Genomic DNA, 9,680 nt, shown 5'->3' with positions numbered 1-9,680 from the left:
AAATTGTACTGGTGTAAGACAAATTATGAATTTAACTCGGTAAAACACCTCATGGATATTTTTCAGTTTAGCTGATACTGCTTTGGAAAGTGCTTAATTTAAACTGAAAAGGCTACTTTTGTCCTGAACTGTCCATGCAAAGGCTGTAATGATACAGGGATTTCAATAACAAATAATGAAGCCTGCCATGGACAGAGGGGCTCACATAGCAAGTAGTTCTGCAAAGTACCAGTGCCAAGTCAGACCAAGGCAACAGAATTTATGGCCACTATTATCTACATGAGGTATATTTATGACTCCCCTCCCCATTACTGTGCTATCTTTGAATCTCACAATATTTGTATATTCATTCCTACAACATTCCTGTAGGTAAGGAATTTGCAAACAAGAAGCCCAGTGTTGGAGCCTCTCCAGGCAATACGGAGCAGGGTTTGGAAGATGGAGAAACTTCAGATTCCCTTCAGCAGGTACACCTACAAAAATTAAGCAAATAATAAGATGCAAGTGGTTGGGCTAGCTACAAAGCACTAACTGAATTCCTCTGAGCTGGGCTGTGAAAGAGCTCTGACTAGATAATGACAGTCATTTTAATCAACTTAAAATAAACCTCAGCTTTCAATCTAAGCAGTCATGATCTGAATCTCCTTAAAAATGGAATGCTTGGAGGCATAGGACAGTCAAAGTACTCCAAGCCCTGAAATTCATAATAGTAAAGTAAAATAAAAAAAGGATGTATGATTGGAGGTTTGACTCCTTTGGGTTTAAATATGCCTTAAATTCTGTTCCCTAATTCCCCAATACCTGATTTACTATGCCTTACTTTCAGAAACTACTAATCTCACATAGAACAGTAAAGAAAACTAACACAAGAAGACATGAATAAATAAAACAAAATTTATTCTCTATTATCCAGAAAGTGTTCACACGGATATGGGAAGTTTATATTTTCATGGTGTGTTTTTTTTTTTTTTTTTGCCTAAATTTCATTTAAGTGAAAGTGATTTCTTTGTATTCTAAAATTAAAATTACTCCTTTTTTTCTGTCATATGAGCATATGATCTTCTATGGGAAGAAACCCTTGAACTGAGCGCAGTAGACATAGCCAGTTTGCAAGCCGAGGGCATTTTCTGCAGGAGGCTGGGTGTGCTGTCTAGTGTCTGCGGTTGGAAATCATTTTTCCGTACTCGTCTGCATCACTTGATATATACTCTGGGGCAAGTTTGGCCTCAGTTTTCCACGCTGTTCAATAAGGATAATTATTCATGCTTACCTTGGGGGTGGAGGGGAGGGGAGGTTAATTAATACTTGTAAAGCCCTTTGAGATCCTTGGATGAAAGGCTCTGTTGACATGCAAAATATTATTATGGTGACTGTCAAATTAATGTCCTCTGAGGTCCCCAGCAGCTGAAGGGTTAATTAACTAGCCCGAGGAGCCTGCCAGACAGACCCGAGATACAGAGGCCTGGCATGAACGTGCTGGGTCACAAAGTCCATCTCCTCCTCGGCGCGCGCCGAACTGCGACCTGTCCTCACCGAGACGCCTGGCAATAAGGGGAACTCCTTTCACGTTTGCACTTCAGCGTTATGAGATAACGTCCTCCCCATCACGGATGCTCCCCGTCACCACTGCCTTCCCCACCTCCCCTTTCTGGCGAGGTGCAATGCTGGGGCATCTGCTCCAGCTGGTCGAGGAGCCAGTCTGACCCACGGCCTTGGGAGACGGAGGCCGAGTTACCCGCTGCGTGATTTCGGACAGGGCGTTTTTCATCTGTGGATGAAAAACTGCTATGTAAAGGCTAGATATTATTACACTCAAGCACTACGCAGGTGAGGGAGTTCTTCGTCTAACAAAATGCTGTGCGACTCCCCGACAGGAAACCAGCTACGTTTCCTGGGCAGGTCCAAAGCACGGTACTTCACATGTAGAGGAAGACACCACTAAGTTAACCCTGTATTTGTTAACTATAACACAGTATCTTTGTATAAAAATAAGGGAAGTTTCCTCCTCTCTCAGGAACCTCATCCTAGGGCACTCACATTGGAAATCTGATTATTTTAACACAGGGAAACTCATATATCATTTGACATATGAGTAAAACCTTGTACTCTGAGAGCTCACAGCATTTTGCTTATACTAGTTCACCTCAGCATGTTAAAAGCTGTTAAACTCTGAGGGCTATTAAAGTGGTTTTTGAGAAAAAAACTGATGTGCTTGGCAAGAAAAGTTGTGAAAAGCTCAAAACTCAAGCAGACCACAGAAGCTGAGCTCTCACCTTGTGTCATGGTGGAGCTCAGCCTGCATCAGTGCCTGTTGCTGAAGCTCCAGCATCCCGGCTTGTCAGTCCAGCACCATTCTCAGCAATAGAGATGCTGCATATATGAAGAAGGTAAAAATAAGTGTGCCTCCACTGGCAATAATGTTTGTCCACTTTGTGAATTTTATTTAGTTCAGACAGGGAGATTGGATTTGCCGATTTCCTTTCCGAGCGCTCTCTTGACCATGCACTAACACGCCACTGTGCTGCGCGTGTCCAATGCTGCAGAGCCAGCCATCCCACCTATGTCTTAATTTTATAGCTTTCATTTCATAAAGGGGATTACAGTTTTTGCTGAGATGATTTTTCCTCAGCAGAGCACAGTGATCTGCTCACTAAATGCATTTATCATGGCCTCCTTCCCAGCACAGACCTGAACGGTCCTCAGTGACAGTTTCCAAGGGACCGTCTTCCAGCCAAGCATAACTGGACTGGCAATAAAAAAGATAGGTCAGATATATCACGTCCTCCACTCCTCGAAAGTATTTAATGGAAAGGGGGGAAGCAGTAAATCTGGTACTCAAATTTCTTACTTGGTTTCTATCCAACCTTTGCTTAGGAAATACCCCTACCAAAATCAACAGCTCTTTTGCCTGGAGAGGAACTACTGAAATTTGACTCATAGGATTTTATAACACACTTACTATGCATATGTTTACCAAAAAGCAGCATCATTTCCCCCAGCTAATTGCTCTTTGAAACACCTCGGGGAACGCATGCAAAGGTTTCTTAGAACATTAAAACTAGTAGTGAAAGTCACAGGGCTTTTTTCCTTTATACAATCGAAGCTGAATTTGAGCAATAACCCTTCTGATTTCTCTGGGGGAGGAGAGGTGACGTCTTGAGGTAAACCACACATCCCGTAACTACCACTGTGTCGTTTGTAAAAGTTGCCTCTCTACAGAAGCAGCAGAACTGCTTTTCAGCAAAAGTCACAAAGTTTTCAGAGAGGAGCGATTCCAGTCAGAGAAAGACTGGGCAACAAAAAGGAAGAAAGTTCAACCACAATAAAACAGCCATTGAACCTAAAAGGAAAAAGACGTCAGCAGCTCAAGCAGGGGCTCTCCTTTTCCTGGTATCTAGCTAACTATAATTATGTGGAAAGAAATCGTGGGTGGGACTGTTACTTACAAACTGAACTTTATAACCTAATGCCATGACGTTGTGAGGGAAGAGCCCAATGCTGTACGGGGCTTTGCTCACTTGCTTCGTGGGATCTGGAAACTTGAAAATGTGCTTCAGATGTTGTCACAGGGTGGGTTGAACCTCGGAGGGAGGCATCTCAACCCAGCTGAGCTGAGCTGAGCTAGTGTTTCCCAGGTGGTGGAAATTGAGTCAATGCCAAAATTGTGGCCCAGGTGTTGTAGATCAAGGGCTTTGCTTCCTGCTGGAGGGAGCTTGCTCAAGGGCAGGGATGTTTGCCCAGGGAAGAGGGCAGCAAGTAACAGGAGTCTTTGGGTAGCCAAGTGAGGGAAAAATTTTGAGAAATGGTCAGAAACAGCAGGCAAAAGGTCTAGTGCTGCAGGAGCTGAGCTCCACTCCAGTGCAGCAGAGCTACTCTGCTGTGGAAGATGTAAACTGGGCCCCGAGGAAAGGGTAAGTTGGGATTCCTAAGCAAGAGAAAGAAGCTCATGGTTCAAAGCTGCTCAGAGTCCCATGGAGGAGAGCTGGAAGGAAGCTGGTCCTGAGAGCTGCAGGTGAAGCTCTGGGGGTTCCTGCTGTGGAGTCTGTGCCCTGTTGAGTTTGGGGCAAACAGTGGGCTTGTCAAAACATTAAATCACTTCAAGGTGCAAGAGTTGGCAATTTGGGAACAGAGGAAGGAAAGTCTGGAGCCAGCAAAAGGGAAATCAGGATCCTGAGCACATTGAAATGAGAGCCTATACACAAATGTAAGTGCCACTCTAGATCTCCCAGGTTAAAATGTCATAGTGAGGTGAGTGGCCAGACCCCAAACCAGGGCTAAAAGTTAGGAGAGCTTCTCAATCACTTGCTAGATCATGCTCCACCCCTAATTTGTTTAAATAAACGTTAGCAGAATAGCGAAGTGGCCAAGGAATGACTATAGGCAAGGTCTGAGGTATACATCTGGTCCCTCTCCAAGCCTATGACTGAAATAGAAATCTAAATATATCTATAGTTGAGGACTGAGGTGTGCTGTCCAAGTTAAATAAGGATATACAGTGCTGGAATCATATGGAGAGCAATGGGTTAGGTCTCAGGCTTGCTGGTAGGTCCTCACTAAGGAAGCACCTATTGGTGTTGGCTGTACTATAGGTTGCTTTTTTGGGCTTTAAGGGCTGCATTGTCCTGTTTCACTTTTCCAGTCTAAGCATTTTTTTCCTCACTATTCCTTCAAATCATTGTTCCTTAACCTGTGTTTTTAAAAAAGAAAAAAAAAAGTGTGAACTCTCCTGTTATTGATATAAATCCAATTCTTGCTAGTGTCTTTCTGGTGGGGCAGCATGAGGACAGCAAATTACATGAGTGTGAAATCTAGGATAAGTTTATTTTTAACATCAAAACACTGCGGGTTATTTTCTGACATCTGAAACAAAGCCCCTCTCTGCCCATGCTCTGCCGAGGGTTTACCAACACCTTTCCTTGCCGGTAGGACTTTCGGACGGATGACAGCGAGTAAGGAACGAAGGGGCTTTTAGAAAGCAGCTCTCCCCCGGCTCAGCCTGGTGTGTCCATACCCGTCGCTCTCCTGTAATCATCGAGCTCTGAAATGACCCTGGCTCCCGGGTCAGCGCAACCTCGCGTGGCTGCCGGGAAGGAGACGCGGTCGGTGCTTCCAGGCTTTTCTGCTCCTCCTCATCGTACCGCCTCTGATGAGTCTGGCAGCAGGGTTGCCTGCGCTGCTGGCACAGGCGCCGATGGTGTCTGATATGTTAATGCACGTATTTATAGGCTCCTCTAAGTGCAGGGATGTTAGGTGGCTGAACCTACTTGTGTTGTTCTAAGGGTTCTGGCAAACATTCAAGAACAAAAGCTAAGACAGCCAGTTCCCATTTGTGGGCACGTCCCTACATTTCAATGTGGCAAACCTTGTGATTTAGCAAGTGTGAGCTTTCTGCCCCAGGGCTGCTAAAAGCTTTTTTAAAAAAAAAAAAAAAAAAAAAAAATCCTTTTCCCCACCTTCTTTTCTTTTTTTTCTTTTTTTTGGGGGGGGAGGGGGGCTGGGGAGGGGCAAAAGAAAAACAAAGAAAAAGGACAAACCTGTCAAGACTTCCAAGAAAATGAGAAAAATATAAGTATAGGTGGGCTGTGGGACTCGGACCAGAATTCTGAATATGCCTACACTTGGGAAAAACTGCAAGCTGAGATTTGATCTTTTGAGAGCTGCTGGGTGTTGTTGTTGTTGTTGTTCTTCAACAGACTTATGCTTAAGGAGAAAAAAAATGATAGACAATTGCATCCATCATGAATAAGGTTTTATTCTCACTTTGTTTAATGCTTTTCTCCCAAAAGTGAGTACATCACCCTCTGAAGTGAAACACGTTGGCTCATGAGACGATGTTCAACAGTGGAAAAGGACATTTTAGTCAATGTAGTCTAAGACTTTCCTCAGCCAAGAGCTGTGGCCCTGGCTAGTGCAAGTCCAAGCGTTTCAGGCTGCCAGTCTCTCCAGGGGCAACTGCTAGCATTTGCTTCACCAGGCTGTCACCTGGGAGGTCCCCATGGGTGCACAGCCAGCTGTCGTGTGTGCGTGCATGTCCCCAGTTAATGGGCTGGAGAAGGTTTTAGGAAAGTGCTGATCAAAGCAATTGTCTCTGGTGAAGATGGGTTCCACAGTCCTGGAGACTAGGAGGGCACAGGTGATGTGGCATCTCCTGATGTGGTCAGCACGGTAGATGTTCACGCACAGGAATGGTTTGGGCACTGGCTCCCTTGCCCTGACACTGTTGGGGTGCTACTGAGAGCCTCAGGGAGGTGGCTTTGGGTTGTTTCTCCAGACCCCAGTGTGGAGCTACAGGGCATCACAAGGGGTGGTTGGCAGGATGAACCAGGTGCTCGCGGACCTCTGTAAAGTTGATGGCTTCCATGGAGCCACCATGCTGAGATGCTTTGCTGGAGACCAGCATCCCTGGCTTAGCTGGCTGAGCTGCACGGGGGCTGCCCATGGGATGCAGCCATCACCCTGGTGCGGTCATCCTGACAGTCCCCAGTAATGAGACCACGTTAGTGCCACCATTTGCTCTTTCCAACCAATGGCATCCTGCCTCTCCCTTACTGGGAAAGGACACTAAATACAGTGGAAATGGGTCCTGCAGTGCTGGTGAGCCCTGGCCCACGACGTGTGGTGGGTCACCAGCCCTGGAGGGAGCCTTGCAGCACTGTTGCCTGCCCAGATATGTGCCTCTTCTCTTCCTCCTGCTCCCACTCTTGTGCGCTGCCACTTGTTGCAGTCCGCACCGGTGTTGGCATTGCCAGGGCAGCCACAAGCAGGGCCACCTACGCCGGGCTGCATGTGGGGGACTCGGCTTTTCATTTATAGGTTCTTTGCAGTTTGCTTTTTTGCAGTCAGTGGTGCATGCCAACTTTTCTGCTTAGGCTAAAGAGTCTACTCCCGAAAAATCTGACTCCTTGTGTCAACCCAGGCACCTAAAATGAGAAGCCATTAGAAAAAAAAAAACAACTAAACAAACAAACAAACAAAAAAACCTAAAGATAGCCTCCCTTAATGCGCACCCAATAATGTCGGTGGGGAAGATCAGTGGCATGTCACCGTGCTGCAGAGCTGATTTCCAGAAAGTCACGGAGTAGTCTTCCTCCTTGTTTTACAAATTGGTATAGCCTCTTGCAGCTGGAGCATTTGTAACATACTTATTGCGAGAATGAAAGAAAAAAATGAGAAATCCTTGCCAAGAGCAAGTGAAATGGGCATGCTTTTTAAATAATTACCAGAGGACTGATTACCTTTCCAAGTAATTAAACATTTGGAAAGGTTATTAACACGCTGATAATAGACGGCTTTGCAAACTGCCAGCACAGCATGATCGAACAGACAACAGCGGAGCAGAGGGTTCTTCCATCTTCGCGGCTTTGCTGCCTGCTCACGAAGCCCAAGAAGCGCCCCAAAAGCACCCCAAAAAAACCAGAGAGAGCAGCCTGGCTCTTGCTCACCCAGAAGTTTGAAGGTCTCAAAACTTCTCCGTGCTGCGCAGCCCACGAGATAGGGTTTGCTCCTGCTGGCAGAGGAGCTGGGAGGTTGTAGCTGCAGCAGCAGCGCGCGGCCGAGGGCAAGCCAGCAGGTGTCCCAGGGCCACCCCGGCCTGTCCGTACTTGCCGTCACACGCAGGTTTGCTCATCCGATTGCTCTTTAGGCTGACTTGTGTCCACAAACAACATCGCTTATCGTGAATCTGCCGGTATTTTAATGCATGTTGTTAAACCCACTTTGGAAAGGGGCTGGCTGAGGTGTGGGCCGTCGTGGCCGGCAGGCACAGGGGCACCCAAAGCGCCCGGCTGTGGCCTTGCGTGGGCGCTCTCCTGCTTTGGGGACCTGCAGGCGAGCAGGCTGCTTTGCCCAGGGGCCAGGGGCGGCAGGAGAAGGGGTGGCAAATCCACACCGCCAGGACTCGCTCTCTTGCGCGGGAGCTCCAAAGGGACAACACGGACCCAAGTGCAAGGGCAGGAGCAAAGGAAGAGGCAGTAAGCTGTTTTTTCCGCATCATGTCCTAACCAGAGGAAAGGTAGGTGGGTAAATACCAGTGCCGCAGGCACTGACACGGGGCCCACTTGACAGGAACGGCCCCTGTCCAGAGCACCCACCTCCTGGTCGAGGCCTTAGACCACGGGTGGATGGAAAAGCTCTGCTTTTCTTTGCGTTTCCATACATAGCAGCAGGAGGAAGGAGGAGGAGGAGAAAAAAAAGAACAGACCATAGTGGAAAGATTAAACAACATCCTGGGCAAGAGTAGCTGTGTAACCATCCAAAAGTTTGCCCAGCATTATAAATGCTCGGTGTGTTTTCCTGTGCTCAGTGTGCACATTGGTGTAATACTACGCATTGCTTTAAAAGAGCTCAGACTGCTTTTGCATATAGATTATGTGTAACCTGAGCTTCTAGGTCATCTTGCTGCTTTCCAAAACTCCATTTTATATTCATGAGCAAGCCAGCAGTTTATTACGAGAGGCGTTTAGACTCGGGCATTTAAGAAATACTACATAATAACAGTCTCCGCCTCACATCCCAGAGAATTTGGCTGGTATTACTGCTGCTTAAGAGTCATCAAGAAAAACACAGAACTAAAACAATTTGGGTGGTTCATATTTTCCTACCATGACTCTTTTGGGCTTTCTGTGGACTTGGGCAAAGAGCAGAGTACCAGCTCACGCGTGGTTTGGTCTAGGAGCAACGTTTCTAAAAAGCGCTCCCGGGAAGCAAATGGCCTCAAAACCCCTAGGGAGCCGCTCTTCAAAGCGGGAGCACGCCTGCTGAAACACCGTGCCAGCTCCCGGAGCCGCCAGCACCGCGCTGGGCCAGCTCTGGCCGCGCCTCCCTGGGCACCGAGGTGGGCGAGCTGGGGACGCCCCAGCCACGGTTCCTCGCCTGCCAAGCTCTCGGGGCCGAACAGCGACTTCTAACGCTGCCGCCCGCTGGGAAGAGCCAGGCTCAGCGAGCCGTGGGCCGGCGGGGCTGCTGGTACCCGCAGCGAGCTGCGCCGGGTTCGGCTTCATGAACTAACGCGGTCGTACGGCACGTTTTATGGCCAGGTCCCTGGGGCGAAGCCCATCCTGAACAGACTAAAAAGCCTCTCTGAGGTGCTCAGAGTGGATCCTTGATCCACTTCCAGTTCCAATCGCCCAAACTCTAGGAAATTATCATTACTGCTAAACTGATGTTTCTTTGCTGGAGAAGACGGATGGAAAAACAGTCAAGGAAGCAGAGAAGCGCCGCTCAACCATGGAGATGTCCACCTGGGTCAGGACACGGGGGAGTCGTGCAGGCAGCTCGCGCTGCCGCTGCCCGGCCCGCAAATTTTGCTGGACTTCCCCCTCCCTCCGAGGCTTTCAGCAGTGCCAAAGTCGCCGCAGCGAGAGACGGGAAGGACGTTTTGCGGGCTCAGTCGACAAACGGCTCCACCCGGGCCGTTTCTCGCCCGCGCCTGGGCAGTGCCTCCTGAGTGCTCCCCGAGCTGGCTGCGCGGCGTCGCCGTCGCCCCTCGAGCCGTGTCTGCAGGCGATGCTCTGATCAATACTGCTTGCTAGGGAAAGTAAGTCTCGCTTACTGGACGCACGTTCCCTTGAGGGCTTCTGTCAAACCCTCTCATGTCAACCCAAGGGAGGTTTACCAGTGGAAAGGTCAAGCTGCCTGAACTAGATCTGAGCTCAGACGTGAACTCACATGTGTTCGTTGGA

Source organism: Rhea pennata, chromosome 3, assembly GCF_028389875.1.
Source record: "Rhea pennata isolate bPtePen1 chromosome 3, bPtePen1.pri, whole genome shotgun sequence".
NCBI lineage: Eukaryota > Metazoa > Chordata > Aves > Rheiformes > Rheidae > Rhea > Rhea pennata.
This window is presented reverse-complemented; position numbering follows the sequence as displayed.